The sequence below is a fragment of the Eschrichtius robustus genome, chromosome 21, assembly GCF_028021215.1.
Source record: "Eschrichtius robustus isolate mEscRob2 chromosome 21, mEscRob2.pri, whole genome shotgun sequence".
In the NCBI taxonomy this organism is placed as follows: Eukaryota; Metazoa; Chordata; class Mammalia; order Artiodactyla; family Eschrichtiidae; genus Eschrichtius; species Eschrichtius robustus.
Genome location: NC_090844.1, coordinates 15,048,617 through 15,067,771, shown reverse-complemented (window position 1 = coordinate 15,067,771; position 19,155 = coordinate 15,048,617).

The following is a 19,155-nucleotide window of genomic DNA, read 5'->3' as shown; positions in this document are numbered from 1 at the left end:
GGGAGCTAAAGAAATTTAGAAAAGGCCTATCCTTCTCACCAAAAATTATTGCCTCACTGCACACTCAAGAAATTCAGCCTATGACTAAAGCTCATCAGTCCTACCTTTGTTCCAGGCAGAATTGTCACCGTCCTCTTATTCTGTGGGGCGACGGGCCTCATGGCCCAGCTGTACAGGTAGGAGGCTGGAAGAGAACATGACATTAAAGGGGAAATTAAAGTGCATTGGTTTAATATCTTTAAAATATTATCAACAGACATGTGCCTAAAAACCTCCTTTGTGATTATAAACAAGTCTAAGTAAAGTCTTCCTATTCCCCTCTCCCTAACACTGTTCTTCCTTTTAGTTTGGGAATTTAATCCTGTATTTGATCACAGATTTGCCTTCTATAATTTTATTATAGCCCTTTTTAATTTTTGCAGCCAGAGTGGGAGAGACTCAAGCTTGTCAACATTTTGCATCTTGAGAAAAAAGATTATTGTAACAAAGTACTTTTATTTAGGACCAGAACTGACTTGGGTGTCTACTTTAATGAGTCATACACAAATGAGAAATTTACTACTACATATGCAAATATTTTCATTACATAAAGAAGACATATTTTCCTTACAGGAGTTCAGCTTACAGATTTAGAGAGTAATAAAAGAACTACTGGTATTATTTACATCAGCAACACAGATACTCTAGCTTTAAAAGGTGGCATTGATACTTATTATAAGCCTGACTTCTCCATCTGCTTTAATGAATGCGTTCACGAATTATATGTATCTGCGTGCAGTAAGCCATCAACCAACACATCTTATTGCTGGTTCTTTTAATGTAAGTCAGAAAATCATCTACAAGCTCATACAAATTAACAAGTGAAGCAATAAGACTGTAATAGATGAGCATATAAGAAACATGATCAAACATTTCATACAAGAGAAAAAAACAACTAATAAACATATAGGGAAAGAACTTTTTCATACTGAAGAAGAGCAGTCAAGAAAATAAATGATGTATGATTAGTGATCTTTCAATTAAGAAAAACTTAAAATGATAACACTCAATTATTATAAAGTTGAATGAAAGTAGGACCCTCATATGTTTATAACCACATAACAGCTTTAGAAAACAACTTGGAAATACTCTGAGACTATATTATAGTCACACACTTGTGCCAAGTAATCCTAATCCTGGGAATTTATCTTAATGAAATGATCCAAAATAAGAAAAACAATTTGGGTTCTACAATATTAATGTGGAGTTGGCAAACTTTTTCTGTAAAGGTCCAGATAATAAATATTTTAGGCTTTGTGGGCCATAGGGTTCCTGTCTTAACTACTCAACTCTGCCTTTACAGTGAAAAACCAGCCATAGATGATATGTAAATGAGTATGTTTGGCTGCGTTCCAATGAAACTTTATTTACAAAAATAAGTAGTGGACAGGATTTGGCTTTTGACCCAAACCCAGCTTCACAATGTTATTAATGGCAAATGAGTGGAAAAATCTAACAAATCTTAACAATTAGAACATAGTTGCATAAAATATGATAATCCACTTAATGGTTGATTAGGTAGCCATTAAGATAACAACAATTATAAAAATTGTAGCAGCATGGGAAATGTTAAGAAACAGGATCCAAAATTATATACACAGCAAGAATATAAACATATAAAATTCTATCCATACAAGGACAAAGGCTAAAAGGGAATACATAGAAATTGAAAATAATTGTTTGCTATGATGGATGAGATTTGGAGCTTATTTTCATCATCAGTATTAAAAATTTGCTTGAGAGGTAACACAATCTTTAAACACTCGGAGCGACGCTGTATTGCTGTCATCACACGGCATCTGCCCTTTCGTTAGAAAAAGTGCTGGGAAAACAAGGCAGAGGCTTTAGGCGCTTCAGTAGATCTAGGGTGATCATGTGTAGTTTCATAACCACAGACAAATTCCTAACTCTGGTCCATCATCTTGCAAATTGGCTACAATGGCCACAAATAATCAGATGAAAAATTTGCATGGCTTAAACAAATCCCTTTGCACTACTGGGACCAACTCAAAGGGCCTATCAAGCTAATGGTCGATTAACAGCATGTCATCATAGAGGATGGTGGCCCATATATTTTAGATCTCATCCTTGTTGCAGCATGCCAGAGCCTTCCTTAAACAAAATCCCATATTTATCACCAATTGAGCATAGCTTGAAGCCATGGTCATAAAATCTTTATACTGCTGTATACTACTTAATACTGCTTACTATGTTTATGCTACCTCCCTTGGTCTACAGAACTCACTGTAAAAGAATACTGGAAAATTTTAATATGATTCTTGATTTCTACGGGCACATTAAAAACATACATAACCACTCTATAGTTTGATAGTTAAGAGCAAGGGTCTGGATCCAGACGGCCTGGATTTAAATTCCTGTTCCTTAACTTACTATATGTATGAACTTAGGCAAATTGATTAACTTCCCTATGCCTCAGTTTCCTCATCTGTAAAATAGATATAGTAGCAGAACCTACCTCCTAGGACTGATTAAATAAATTACTGATGCAAATTGCTTAGAATATAGTTTAGCATACTCAGCAATACTGAGGATGCAGTGTTTCTGAATACTTAGTAATTGTCTATTATTGTCTTGAAAAACTATATTCCACTAATATTTTATTTCAAATCACTATTGTTCATGGAATTTTGTCTCACCACTCTATTCATATTATTTTCTCCTCAGGCAGCACATAAAAACATATGTCAATTTCCTAAACAGACAATGGTTCAATACCACATCTCACAAATCTATAGCACTGTAAAAAGTGCAATGGAAAAAAATCAGATTTACTCCGGTAATAATCTTAATTTCACTGTTCCTCCACAAACACTGCTTATTATCTAAAAGCAATACTGACAGTCACTTTCCCCCACCCCCAGTCTCCAAGAAACACTGCTAATAAGGTGCCAAATTTATCTTAGACTTTCAGTGGGAGCTACATGGGAGATGAGGTGGGTCCTCTCCAGGACGGTTCTAGGAAGCAGGTGGAAAATTCGTCCCGGGATTTGTGCTGTCAGACAAAAGCAAGGACCCGACCAAGCAACACAGTGAATCTTGTATTTTTTATTGTAAGTCATAATCAGCATTCATAGGATTTTCAATAGTTGCTGTCAACACCCTGCATTTATTATCCAAGTGTTGCCAGTTGAGCAAGTTCGTAAGGTATAAATCATATTCTGAAAACAGCATAGAAGAGTTGAAAAGTAAATAATATATATAAGTGGGTAATAGCATGCTTTATTTGCTGCCATTTGTAATAATAAATATATTTATACTTTCCTACTTATACTAACATCACCATTTTTACACTTGCCAATATTCCTTTTGTAGTGTAGCACAAAGTTGCTTTTCCAAATTTGCCCATAAGTCTTTTGCAGATTTTTCTGCTCACCTGTTAAGTTTAGCCAGACTTCACGAGCCTCCTAACAAAGTTGATGACCAGATTATAGTTTAGAAGTAGTTATAATCTCAACTGGAAGGTCAGTATAAAGAAATTTTATAGAAAATATTTCCAAATACAGTCCAAGATGCAGAAATGGTTAAAAAAAAAAAAAAGTTTTGGAATGTTTGTTAACCAAAACAACTTGTGGCTTACATAGCAATGTATTCATTGTATGTCTTATTATGCAAGACATGTTCCAAAGAAACATATTCAAGATGCAAATTCCTGAGCCCCACCCCGGCAGATTCTGATTCAGCAAACCCAGAATGGGGCCCAGGAATCTGCATTCTTCCTAGGTATCCTGCTGTCTTTTATTGAGTGTATCTCAGACCACATATTGATAAAGACTGTGACAGACAATCACAATGTTTCCACACCTCCACCATCACAGAATATTGAGAGTATGAATTTATGTAGTAGTTTGTATACCTTTGTTGACAAACAAAATGATTTTGAAATTAGGTTCTAAATGAGGCTTTGCTGCTTTGTGTGTGATCACCAGGCCAAGATACTTGGATTCTCTCATACTTTATCATCATAGTTTGTTGGTTACTTCCCCAGCACCTCTTACCCGAGACAGCAACCTGAATTTCCCAGCAATGCAGTTGGTGTGGGATTTGATCCTTCCTTTAGCTCCAGGTTGGAAGTTGGTTGCCTTAAGCCATTCAGCAAATCTGATCCCATTAATCACAGAGATTAATTCAAAAGGAGGGACACATGACCCAAGTCAGGCCAGTCAGGGCCAGGAAAACTCACTTCAGGGATTTTATTTGAAACATCAGGAAGAGAGACTCTGTTTACTGGTGGAAGTGCCAGGAAGCATGTGGCTAGGAGCTGCTAGCCCCTGATTTGGGCCCCAAGCTGGGAAAACAGGACTGAGAAATAGAGCCAGGAACCTGAGCCTAATCTTGGGATCTGAGCCCTGGATAAAGTCTCTCTGTCACTTGGAACATTCAGTTCTGTGAGCCCCCAGAGTCCAATTTTCACTTAAGGTTGTTTGAATCAGTTTTGTGTTACATGCAACCCAAAGCATCCTAACTGATGTACCTGTGAAATGAGAACATTTTGCTAGATGTCTTCCTTTCAAAAATATCTATGATCTTTAAAATTCTTTAAAGTTGAAAATTAGATTGATTAAATTACCCAGTAATATCCAGACAATGCTCTGCACACAAATTGAATAGAGGCCTTATCTTCTGTTAACTTGTAAACTGACTGGGAAATTTTCAACTGGCTACTCTTTGGCAAATATTTTGGGAGTAGCTCTTAATTGGGCCAAGTACTAAAAAGATGTGAAATGGGGTATAATTTATTATTCTATGTCCTATTGGACACACTAAGAGCCACCAATAATTTAATTCTTTTGTCGATCTTAACCAAAGGGAGAGTATGATCTAGACAATGGGTAGACTGGGTAAGATGAGAAGAGGAAGAACTTTAGCAGAGATTAGTCTACTGAACCAGGTGTCACAATGGATCTTAAGGTATTAAAGATGGTCATTTTACTGAAAGGAAATGAGTTATTAGCAATGTATCAAAGAGTTCTTCCAAGAAATGTAAAATTATATTTTTCCCAATTCCAAAATACATTTCAGTTCAATTCAACCAAATTCATTGTCATCTCAGATATACATTTAGGAATTATTTTCTTATATTCTAAATCTTCAGATCATGTTCCATATAATACAGGTTTACCATAATGTTTTGGGAAGTAATTAAATATATTAAAAATAACATTTGTGTTACCATATTGCTTTCCAAATTAATACATTGTTACACGTGGTATGACATATTCTGGCCATCTCTTTTGAATTAATTGGGATTACAAGCCCTCTGCTTTAGACTCATCACTACAAAAGAATCTGTCAGATAACATGAAGAGATGGAGTCAAGCATAAAGCTAGATCTTACAAAGCTTACATTTTTCATCTCTGTAAATCATAATTTCAGTGTTTGCAACATTCTGAGTTCAGACACCACAGGCAGTAATAACTGGCTTAAATGCTTTCACGGTACAGCTGTTTGCAACAATACCTCCATTCATAACTCTCAAAAAATAAAATGACAGCTACAAGTGCCTTGAAAGAACATATGCTCCTCTTTACATTGTCCTACAGGTTAACCCCCAGGATGCTCTCAGCTCCACACAAAGGTAGCGGTAAATGAAAGCGTTACGTCCAAAGTTATTACACAAGGCCGTGGATAACTACACACATCTCCGTGTTTTCTCAGTGAGGAATCTATGTTTGAACTGCACTGTGAAATCATTCTTTGTGTTCTGGTGAATTTGTTCATATTAGCATAAAAACTTCAAAATATCTTATCTGGTTGTTAAGCAGAATTACACTCAAGTCCTGACAGAAGTGCTGCAGTAGGGACTGCATTAGTGGAGACCCTTTTTAGTTGGACATTAACGAAACCCAACTCAAACTGGCCTATGGAAAGGGGGAATGTAGTGACCTTGCAATTGGAAAGCTGGAAATGGATATATCTTTAAGCAAGAGATGGGTCTCAGGTTAAAAATGTACTTGGAGAGCTCTGCCTCTCTCCTTCCCCATCTTTCAGCGATGCTAATCTCTACTTGTTATATCACAGGCAGACTCTTCCTGTGTGTGTGTCAGACAAGATGACATCCCTCAGCCCCAGATGCACATGTGCCCTGCTTAGCAATCACAGTGGAATTAGACATCCTCCACCCATCAAAGCCGTATATCAATCTCAGAAACGACACTAATTTATTTTTCTTGAGTCACATGCACATTCCTGAATCAATCCTTGGCACACCAATAGCTAGGCTTGGCCACATGCTTACCCAAGAAGTGGGGACAGGTCGTTCTGATTGACATCACCACCTGGATCACTAAGAATGGGGGAGGAGTAGAGAGGAGGATGGGAAATAATACTGAGCAGACAAAATCTACAGCTTCCATCAGTCCCTGCAAACCTTCTGTCCTCCTGATAAAAGTACAGGCCCTAGAGAAAAATTTTCGCCATATGGAAAAGATTGTCCCAATGAAGGGGATAGATCCTATAGGTTTTTATAAGTTTTCATTTGTGAACATTTTTAAACCAATCAGTCAGCACTGAAAGATCATTTATACCTGAACCAATGCATGAGTGGCCATTTGTATATAATATTTCCTATGTGGATGGGGGACATTTGACATTTTCTGAAAATTCTAAAATCATGTGAATAATGTGAAGTCTTGAATCTGGAGAATATAATGGGTAAATAGAAAATAAATCAGGTGAATGCTTTACACTCAAAGCTTGGGGGAGAAGGGGATCTTCAACTAGATTATAATATGGGAAATAAATTACTTCCCAATGAAAATTTATCACTTGCATTTAAATTCAAAATGAGGAATTTCACATTATTTTACCTCATCAAGTTAAAATAGTCATTGGATTTAATTATGAAACTTACAGAACATGGCTTTTCAGTATCAATAGTCACACCTACTTCCATCCTGAAAATAGCATAAACACTTAGGTTCAAAATTAAAAGCCATCCCTACCCTTAAAGTGGGTGATTATTCTCGTACCCTAGTTTAAAGCTTCTTTGGATAAACAATTATTTCTTAATGTGCTTTCCAAATTCACATAAAAATGGTCAGTGGGAAACCAGTGTGATATTATTGGGACTAATTCAGTTCCAACTAACTGAGTGGAGTTTAAAAGGGAAATGGTTATTCTTCAACTGCTTTCTCTAAAGTTTGACAAAATTGTAGACTCAAGAATTTATTCACAGGTTTGAACATTCACACTGAACTCTGGTCTTTAGGAACAGAGCTCTCTAGCTGGTAAAACAGGTTCTTATTTTTGAGGGGAAAAAAAAGAAGTTCCTGAGCCTAAGAACAGCAATTTCCTGCTTACGGAGCAAAGGTTAGATCTATGTATGCGGCCTGCTGTGCAACCTTTATGTCATTGTGGAGAACTTGTCTAGGAGGGTAAAAAAATTGTTAGAAATCAGAAAAATAACTATAGAAACTGTAAAAAAACAAAAGACAACTATAAATTTAAAGTTGCTATTATCACTCATGCTTATTATACAAGAGAGAAAACAATGGCTGGGTTAAAAATTAAGACAAAAGTATAATTTAGTGAGTTTACTGATCCCAACAGTTTCAGAGACAGGTAAGAGTTTTTGCTAACTCACAGTGTGGCTAGAATCACTAATATGGCTATTTCCTCAGTAGGGATCTCAACCAATAAAATATGGTTTATTTCACAGTCTTTCAAATTCATGAAATCCTTACAGTACTTTTATTATTTCTGAGATATAACAGAAAACTTTCTAAGAATATTAGTTTTGTTTCACTATGCATACAAGATAAGAGGACTCACACAATTGCTTTCAACCCTTTGTTTCTTTACTAAAATCCAACTGAAACTGCAAGTCATTTCTCTTTTGACTGAAGTTTATCCCCAACCTATAAATCCCTTCTTGGTAATTGGTATGATGAATTCACTGAAACTTTCTTACTTTATAACAAAGTTTTTCTTTCTCTCAATTCTCCCAAGTATAGAAGCTTTAAATAACCACGTTTTTAGTGCTGTTCTCAGAATGAAATTTTTTTAATTAATATTTCCACATATTTTTAAGTTGAAACAAATCTAGGATTCCATTTGCCGTATAATCTCGTCACTGTTCTAGAAAACAAGCTAGAAACCAAGTATCATTCAAAACTCTCAATTTTTTAATGTAATTAATCATTGTTAACTTCTTTAATCTTAGCAGGCTCATCTAACCAAGTAAGTATTTTTTCAGTTTATATATGTTATTTGCCAGCAAACTAAATTAAAATATAACTAGAACAAGATATAAAATTGGTAATGGTTAACAATTACAAAAGATATTCTTTAATTACGAAACATTTTGATCTTTCATTTCAACTTATCTAAAGATGTATTTTTAGAGTGGTTAGACCAGGCCATATAAAGGGTGTAAAAGATGCTATGACTCAATTTTACGACACGAGAGTGGACCCATTCCACCCATGTCATTTAGAGGCCAACTCTATGCTGCCTCAGTAAAAAATTACCTTTGTGCCTGGGGTATAAGAGATTCCAACCTGTCTGAGCATGTCTAAGAAACTGACAGTATGGGCACAATGATTCAGAAGCCTCTTGGGAAAGCTACATCACTTTGGGCCCCATCTTATGGAGTACAAAACAAAGTAGAAAGAGTAATTTGTCTTCCTGGATCCTCTTCACTATCAAACACCATCCAGCTTTGGCACTCTAAAGCATGTCAGTTCTGAAGCCTGGTGGAACAGCTGCCGGGGCCTACTGTGCTATCCAAGCAACAGGAAAGACTATGGAGCCTGCTGAAATGGCTGCTGAGAGAAATCCCATCTGGTCTCAATGCCAAAAATCATTGTATCTCTCCAAAGCAACAGAGAATCATTTTTCTCCTGGCCCCTGTGACCATATAATTGATTAGATTTCCCCCTTCTTGTTGGCTGCTAGAAAGCCTAGAGCCAACTTCTATTTCTGGCACTATTATAGACCAGATATCCTGAAAGACCTTGCCAATAAAGATGACTAAAATGTTGAATTAAGAAAAAATAGATCTTTAATTGCATTGCGGAGATGACACAAAAGAAGACCACAGAGGCCAAAATTAAAGTGAAAACAGACACCCAGAAGTTAGACAAGTACCAGTGCCAGCTTTCCCTCCGAGTGCTTGTGCTGAGCCCTGAAGACCTTGAGTTTCCACCATGACAACTGCATAGGGTTTGGAGGGCAAGAGATAAATACATGCCCAGAGTGGGAAAGTGAATAGGAAGATAGGTCCACATAGTGCTGAGATATCAAAGAGCTACATACTCTCAGTCTTAGGACAAGTGAAAAATAAACCCACCTAACAAAAATGGACAGCACAGAAATTTGCCTGTCTCAACCTTGGAGCAAAGTAGAAAAAAAAAAAAGGTATCTTGAGAATTTACACCACTTAAGTTCAAATTCACCTACCCATGTGATATAGAACGCTTGGCAGCGAATTTTATTTGAAGTGGCCCAACTGAAGAGTATGTGTGCCTAAGATGACTGAAAAAGCAAATGTAAACCCTCTTTGGAGTAACATTACTTCAATCCAGACATTAATGAATTCCCATAGTTAAAAAGAATATGAGCTCTCTGTAAAAATAGTCACAAACAATAAAGGAAACAGTAAAACATAAGATAAACTCAACCAAGACCACAACAGAAAATAACCACAAAGACTTCAAAGACTGGAATTTTTAGATTCATAATATAACATAGCTATGTTTATAATCACAAAGAAATAAAAGAGGAACATGAAAAAAAGAGCCAGGAACATGTGACTGTAAAAAACACAAAATATATTTTTAAAAGAATCAAATAGCAGTTTTAGAAATTAAAAACTCAATGAACAGAGTTAAGAGAATAGATGCAACTGAAGAGAGAATTCGTAAGCTAGAAGATAAATCCAAAGAAATTATCCTGAATTCAGCTAATGGAGTGACAAAGAAAAATATCAAAAAGAGTTTGAGAGACATGAAGAATAGAGCAAGAACATCTATCTTCTTCTATGTTTTCAACCGGAATTCTAAAAAAGAGAAGAGGCAATATTAAAGAGATAATGACAGAGCACCTTCTAAAGGCTGAATCCCATAGGGAGAATGCACTGTGGCATTTTAGCCCTTGAATCCTTCAGATTGTGCCAAGATGATAAAGGCCAGACTAAAGGGGTGGATACTTAATCAGTGGCTGGACTGACCTCAGAAGACCTCCAGGAATTCCAGCAGGGCAGCAAGTATAAATGCCATGAGGCAGAAAAGGTTAAGCCTAGTGGCTTCAGAGGGGATGGAATAAAATTATCACAGGAGGTTATTGAGTATTACTCCTTAAACTCAAATGCTGCCTATTACATATGGAAATCCCATGAACGATGAAAGGCAGCAAACCAAGGTGACATTAGCTAAATTAATGCTTTGTGGATTATGACCTTTATTTATGGAAAGGAAGAAACTGTTATATCTGTATTTCTATATACAGATATAACAATCCAAAATCCCTCGATTATGCCTTCCAAGAGGTCAGAAAAATGGAATGTGGAGAAATGCTTAACGTCCTCTTTCTCACTTCTTGGTCTTCTCTTTGTGTCTCCCTGGGCCTATAACTCTCCTTGGAGTTTTCCCTAATAAATCCCCTTTCTGAATGCCCTTTTTTTTGTTCCCAGAGCTTTGCATGCCTATCACAGCACTTACTCTACCCTACAGAATCTTAATGTTCTCATAATCTGTTTAACAGTTTGTTCCCTACACTCCTAACTTCAAACTGTACATTCCTACAAAATCAGACCTTAGATTATTAGTCTTTGTATCCTTAGAGTCTGTTAGGATCTAGTTCATTGCCTTGTATATAGTTCAGTATGTTCAACTATACATGAATTGCATACATGTATTCCTAGTTATCACACCCTAATGTGTCAAAAAGGATGAACCTTTCCTCTTTGAATCATAAATGAAATGTAAAGAGAATTGCATTTAATTGAAAGTAAAAGAAAAGGCTAAAGAATAGCATAACACACTACAGCCAAAAAAATTAAATGTTTTAACATTTCCTTATATTTCTCTCTGTATTATGATTTCAGTGACTTTGCTAAGAATTAATTTTGCTTCCAAAATTGTTGACAAATGTTTAGCATTCCTTATTTTCCAGACTGCATAAATTTTATAAAACTTGTTCTTTTCAAACTTTTCTCCCCCTGGGGCCTCCCAGGCCTCCACAGCTGGATGTGTTCTGCCTGCATGGAATCAAACAGCATTAATGCCTCCCTGTCAGCTGGTGCTATCATTTAATACACATCTTTTTTATTCAAAAGTAACACTGCACAAGATTCCTCATTAATTGTAGCAGAAGGTTGTGGAAAAGCTGGTGCTCTTCTGGTATGTGATGTGGAGCCCAAGAACAGAGTTAGAAAAATAGAATGATATGAACATAAAAATTATTATTTCCCCCAACAGTAAGTCCTAAATTATGCCCTAAGAAAGATGAAGAATATAAGGGGTATATTTATTATTTTTAGTAAGTTTTCATTTTGACATAATTACAAACTTTCAAAATTAGCAAAAAATGTATAAAGTCCAGTATATGCCTTATACAGTTTTACTATGTCTTGTCTCCTCTCTCTCTCTCATGTACATACACACACTTTCTCTCATATGATTTAGGAAAAAAGTATATATAATATGTATTTTTACTTACAAAGAAGAATTTATAAAAATTATATATATATATATATATATATATATATATATATATAAATATAATTTTTTCTAAATCATGAGAGGAAGCTACAGGTATTGTGCCCCTTTACCCTTGAATATGTCAGAATGTATTTCTTAAGAACAGAGACATTCTCTTATATAACCATGTACAACTATTAAAATCAGAAAATTTAACATTGACATTATTATCTAATCTATGATCCATTGTCAAATTTTGCCAGTTGTTCCAATAATATCCTTTATAGCTTTTTTCCCCCCAAGTCCGGGATCTAAGCCAGGATCATTCATTGCATGTGATGGTCATGTCACTTCAGTGGCCTTTAGTCTGGAATAGTTATTTGGCCTTTTTTTATGTTTCACCCTGTTACTTTTTAAGCCTACAGGCCAGTTATTTTGAAAAATGTCCTTCAAATCGGGTTTGTTTGATGTTTCTTCATGATTATATTCAGGATATGCACTTTTGGCAGAAATGCCATAAAAGGGAAAAACATCGTATCAGGAGGCATCTGAGAGTTTGGCCCATTATTGGCAACATTAAATTTGAAAAGTGTATATATAACTATGTCAGTAAATCAAGAGGTGAGTAATACAAACATAGATTCTTATGAAAGCTTACGAAGAATGAACCGAATATTAAAAATGTGTGACATTCAGAAAGCTAGTATATACTCACACTAGCCCCTTTTGATAAATAGGCAGGAAAATAAGTGAGGTATTTAAAACAGAACAAGAGAAATTGTTGTGGGAAAATCTGAGAGACAAGGACATCTGCATATTAAGCAAAAGCAAGTTGCTAATAGTTTCAGGGAGTATATAGTAAATTGGGAGTCACTTTTTAAAAACTAATTTGAATTCCCCTAGATTCCCTTTCCAGGACATGACTGGTAATTATGTTTATGAATCATAACTGGTTCATAACAGTGGAAAATTTAGTATGTCTCTGGCAAAAAAAAAAGTTATTTCTTTTTAAGTTCCCTTTGGTGCAAAAGCTTTTAATTTTAAAAGGGTTATAGGAATATGCCTTATGACACAGATTTTAGCAAAATTATAAAAATGCAGGTAACTATAAAAATACAATACACAGATTTATGTGTATATGTGTAATATATACACATAGTTCTAATATATACATATATACAAAAATAGAAAATGTGTTTCTTTCCTTTAGTAAAGGTCATAATCCGCAAAGCATTAACTCAGCTAATGTCACCTTGGTTTGCTACCTTTCCCCATTGATGGAGTTTTCATGTGTAACAGGCAGCATTTAGGGTTTAAGAGTAATTCTCAGAAATCTCCCGTGGTAATTTTATTCCAATCCCGCAACTGGATATAGCACAATGCTATTTAGAGTAAAATAGAAGGGAATTTCGATGCATTACAATGTGCAAACTATAATTTCAGTTCCAATTTTCAGAAATTGTTCTGTTAGAAAAAATAACTTCACTGGAAGTTTCAGCCCTGTACTATTTTTATGCAACTCTCTAGGCATGTAAACTTAAAGACCCGGATTGCACAGAGAAGTTATTTTTTATTTGTTTTGTTAAGAACTCTGTTCACTTAGCACTCAAGTGGAGAATGAAGAGATCCGTTGTTTTTTGTTTTTTTTTTTTTAAGATAATGCTATGATGGCAAGAAGGGGAAGCAGTTAGACTTTTTGCTTTTAGTCCTTATCATTCTCCATGACTTAAAGACATTAATTTTAATGAGGTTATCTCATGTGCAAGGCACCATTTTAAACTATAGTAAAGAATTTTAAGAAAAGGACACCCTATCGCTTGAACGATTTAATATTACCTAAGGGTTGGAAAATACATCAAATACAAATAATTTTTGGATAATGTTGTCATGCAGTATTATAATAATTCACAAATGACTCTGAGAGAGAAGACATCTACAAAAGATTCGTAAAAACAGCATGGGCAAGAAGCTGGAGTGGGGTATAGTTGACTGAGCTTTGTGTGTGTCCCTAGTTGAGAATCTTCCTAGACTTTAATCCCTAGGGAAAGGGATTTTAAAAAAAAAGGGTTCCTTCTTAGATATTACTGAACAATCTTCCAATCCATTTAAACTTCTGCAATAGGACATAAAACATGAAGTTGTTCAAAGGTAAGGAAAGTTCATGACCAAATGAAGAAAACTTCTAATACATTCCTCTTCTTTTCTAACAAGTCTTTTTGTGTTAACCCCCTTTAGCCCCATTCACTCTGCTGCCTACACAATTAGGCACTTTCTCTTTTGGTCATCTTTCAACAGCTGAGCTCTCATAAGTGTTTCTTCACAAAGGATTTATGGAGAAACAGTTGAAAGTAGACTTGGCCATGGCCCTGTCTTTATAGCTTCTGGCTCCTGAGAAGATAAGAAAACTTTGCCACGTCTCCTTCATGTCAAATAACTTTATCAGAAGGAAGAAATGAGTGAATTATTCCAAGTCACTTAGTGAATCATTGGCAGAGGAAGCAATAATTGACTTTTGGACCCTGCGGACCCTCCTCCTGTGGTCCTTCATTTCACATCCACGAGAGAGACTGTATGGAATGCACAGCAAAATCATTAACCAGGAGCCAATGACTCCAGTACAAGCTCCTCACAACCTACAGCTACTGACAGAAGGTTCTACCGGAGCCCTTAAATATAATCCTGTTTATATTCGAGGCCTTACACAAGAGTTGGTCATTTTTACTCTTTTATTTTTATCTCTGTGGAAAAATCGGGAAGTTGTTTATATGGGGATTGCTGCTAGTTGCCATGGATGAAATGCAGTGACTCCGAGGAAAGGCTACAACAGGTTAAGGCATAACAACAGATTTTAAAATATTTAAAAGAAGGGCCAATGGGAAGCAGTTTTCCCGTTTTGTTTCTACATCTTAACAAATGTTGCAACCGCTATGGGTGGGAAGCAGGAGTTTTTTAAAGCAGTTATTTCCTTTTTAAAAACAGTTCCTCCAGTTATGAACGTTGACCGTTTTCACACAAGTAGCAGAGACTAATTTGAAAGAAAACTAAATTCCATGCTGCTTGAAGTGAGATGAAATAGATAAGTCCACATCATTTATGAATAAAAATGTACAGTACTTGGGGTCAGTTATGTTCTTGCAAAGTGTAAATCATTATGTAGTATTTCCCTTGGGAGAGCCCCCTCTTTGGGGTCGTGAAAATAACATTTACCTTAAGTGATCAGTGTGATCATCGACGTCCAATCAATAGCAACACTGTGTGGTTTTGAATCACTGTTTATAACTGGTATATAGTATATATACGAGCCTCACTTTTCTCATCCAAAACGAAAGCAGACATAGAAAAGCAGCAGAAGATGTCAACTGACTGAACTCACACAGTGGGAAAAAAGAGAAAAAAAAACTGAAACCACGAGAGGTTGGCTTTGAAGTGGTTGTTTCCTTATTAACCTAAGGGACAACCTGAATCTCTAGCATATCTTAACTAATCCAGGTCCTTTAAAAAAAAGTTTTGGATGTGATTCAGACACAGCGAGCCCCCTAAGCGTAACATTTCCACAGCTGACTTGATTTGCTGGCTTGTGAGCCAGACATTAAAAACGTCTCCTGGATAAGCTCCACTGTGGCCTGGTACAAAAAACAGTCGCTCTTCTTTCCTCCACCCACGCTCCTGGGTGATACAGTTGAGAGAGAACTGGGATTTGTAAGAAAGAGACTGATTCAACCTCCCGTTGTGAATTTAACCTCAAAGTCAGATTTTAAGAGAAAGTAAAGCAAGGCAGAAACAAAAGTGCCGGGGCAGAATCCAGCCCTTTGCGTAGTTTCTCTTCCAGTAACCTCTTCCTCGCGGGTTTGTTTACAACAAAGAAAAATTAGAGACAACAAAATTATCTACCTTTAAGACCTGGTTAAAAATAATAGAATGAGCCCACTGACAACTATTTATCAGTTAACAATAAGAGGTAAGTTTATGTATCTATATGGAAAAATAACCAAGACATTGTTAAGTGGAAAAAGCAAGTTGCAGATTAGGGAGGAATCATTGAGTCCATTTTGAAAAAAAAAGTGTATATTTTTAACTTTCTGAAAGAATATGCAGACATAGCTAATTGCTGTCACTCTAGCCCAGGACACATCCATAGAGGCACTGAGGACACTTTGTACTGGATAATTCTTTGTCGGGAGGCCGTCCTGTGCATTGCAGAATGTTTTGCAGCAGCTCTGGACCCTCTGCCCCCTGCCCAAGTTGTGATAACCTAAATGTTTCCGGACACTGCCAAACGTCCCTTGGGAGGCAAACTGTCCTCAGTTGAGGACCACTGCTCTGAGGAGTGAAGCTGGAGGGGAGACTTTACTTTTCATCTCTCCTCCTCTGAACCACTGGATTTATTTTTGTTTTTTTATTTGATTTTACTACAAACACATACTACTTTCATAAGAAAAAAAACTACTATTTTCTTTTTTTTTTTTTGCAAAAAGGGAAAAAGTTTCCAGATTCACCTCAGAGTTTATATATAACGTGGACAAAAAAAATGAACTATATAACTAATAAAAATACTCAATGAAGCTATGTTGCCATTTTGATTGATTTAGTAGCTTCATGTAGTACGTTTACTCCAAAGAGCTTAAGGCTTTGTAAAAAAAAATTTTTCAGAAAACACACTGTAAAATTTTATAGCCAAAAAAAAAATGACAGCAACAGAAACAGTACAGAAAGTGGCAGCCAAAATCAAGCTATTTAATGAATGCAATCGGCATGGGCATACAGGGTTAGGCATTTATTTTTGGCAGAGTAGAGCTAGCCCTCAGCGAAACTGTGAGGAATGCGCAATGTCTTCAATATCCTTCCATATCTCCTGCCACTGCCCTCAACTATCAATTCATTTATTTATGCAAATATACAAGAGGACTATATTAGACTCTGAATTCTTTGGGCTTTGAGAAGCACCAACAATTTCAGGAAAAATTAATTTATGGTTTTATCCTTACTGGTGACCTATGCACTTGAACATACTACTCAGAGACAGGAACGTTCTCATGGGGCAACTTCAGAGACCCGTGTCTCCTGGCAGGAGCTACAGGGGGAACAGAGCTGCCTGCCAAGTTATACTACAAAGGCAGACACCTGGTGAGGCCAGGGCAAGGCCAGGCTGCTCCTCAGGAAGGGATGAGAGAAATCCAAGAGGAGAGGGAGGCCATGCTGTTTACTCAGTAAAGAGAAATCCTGAAGGAGGATGTGGAACCTAAAAACTTTTGAAAGAGAAGAGCGAAAATGTTTGGTCCAAACTGAGGGAAAAGCAAGCAACACACCAAAGAAGGTGGGGAGAGGGGATGGGGCAGGGAGGAGAGAGAGGAGGGAAGAAGGGAGCCAACAATTCTGAAGAGAGTTGTATGATGGGGAAGGGTGTCAGGAAAATGAAGACGGAAAAGAAGTGCCTCCCTGGTGGTGGAGCAGCAGATAAGACGTTTAGAAAGCGGACTTGGTTAAACCTGGAAACCATTCCTTAAGGGAAAGACTATTTCCTTAGAGCACAGAACCAGTGGGAGTTGCTAAGGGTGGGGTCGATGAAGTACCATTCCTGAAAGTCAGAGACACTGTAAGTAGGTTCTACTTTTTAAAAAAAACAGTATTCATCTTCTTCAAGTCACCATATTTTAACTTGATGGTGCTTATCCATTATTCAGGCTTTCTTTTCACCAGTCTTCAGCCAAGACTTGAAATGCCATTTCCTGGTTCCGTGGGTGGTTAGGATAATGATGGGTATTCTACAGCTTTGCTTCACTTCTGGCCTCCCTCCCTTTTTGAGGGTGTGGACTCCCTTTGCTCCACTCCATGAAAGATACTGTCACATAGAATGCTGTCTGTGTGTGGCCTTGGAGCCCCTCCAGCCTGAGCCTTAATAATAACAGCAGCAACCAGAAAAGGCAGAAAATGGATTATAAACCTCAGTGTTAACATTAGGACTAGCAGTGGCCATGGTGCTGGCACTCTTTTCTTCTGAAACAGAAACAGAAAGGATGAATGTTTGGGACTTCACGTGAAATGAGTCATTATTTGCAAAAATTTTTCTTCGTTGTACCTCAAGGCAGTTGTGGACTTTTGCAAACATCAGGGTTCTTAATATTTTAAAAATCACAAAATCAAGAACTCTCCATTAAAAAAGTAAACAAGACTTTTTATCCCTCCTTCATAATCTTATTTACGGCAGTGTTTAAACAGTTTACCTAAAATTGAAGTGTTAAGAATTATGAATTTACAAACTGGAAGCTTTTATGTAAACCACTTATAACAGTGGTGTCTGATCTGAAAGAAATGGAGTTCCTTAAGGCATTTCCAATATTTCTAAGAGTTAAACAGAAATTGCAAGTTCACTTTCAATAAAGTTGCACAGGCTAACTGAAATGTCAGGGACCTTTGATTCAGCACGGAATTATATTAATGTAATGTGGCAACACTGGTTATCTCTTGTTGATCAGAATTTCTGTTACAGAGACAAGGAAAGAGAATGGAGAAAGCAGGGAGGGAGGGAGGAGGAAGAGAGACAAGAGGGATGAAGCAGGATTTAGTTCTAGACCTGAATCACTCCTTCTTAAACTGGGTGATTTTTAATCTCAACAGGCCTCAGTTTTCTCATCTGTAAATTTGGCATAATGCTATCTCGTGCTCCTATTAGTATTAGGAATAATCCATATAAGCATTCAGGTTATACAGAGTGGAACTGCCAATATTTCTTGGGTACCTACAATGTCCTCAACCCTATTCTAGGTGCTTTCTGTGGATTTATTCAAAACAACATTATGAAGTTGCCACAATTATTATCCCTCTTTTTAGAATGAGGAAGTTGAGACACAGAAGAGTTTTTAAAAACTTATCTAAGGCCACACAGCTAATGAACTGGGGTCTTAACCAAAGCAATCTGGTTAAGAGTCCATGGCTCTTCATTACAAATCCACACTCTTAACCACTCTGCTTTATTACCTTCATACATATTTTGAACCTAATGTGTGATCACGTCTATCAACACCATTATTCTACGTCATTGTTAGTAAAAATGAGAAAAAGAAATTGCTACCAAAATATGTATTGTGTTTAGTAGACAAAATTCTTCAGACCTCAAGATTTGTGGTGGTTAAAATGATTGGTAATCATTGCTCCATAATGAGGAATTTGACATTTTATGGTCAGTCATTAATTTAGTCACCAGAATGACTTTGATATAAAGTGACCCTCCCATTATTCACTCTTTTTTCTAATCATTCATTCATTCACCAACTGCCTGCCAGGCACTCTACAATATGCTGCTAATTTAACAGATTCAAATATAGTATTATTCTGGAACCACAGTATACTTATAATACATGATTTTATGCTCATTAAATACAAAGTATATTTTTAGATTCCTAAGTGTATGCTCTGAAATCACAAATCCTTTTCTTGATCCACTTTCCTCTTTTGTAA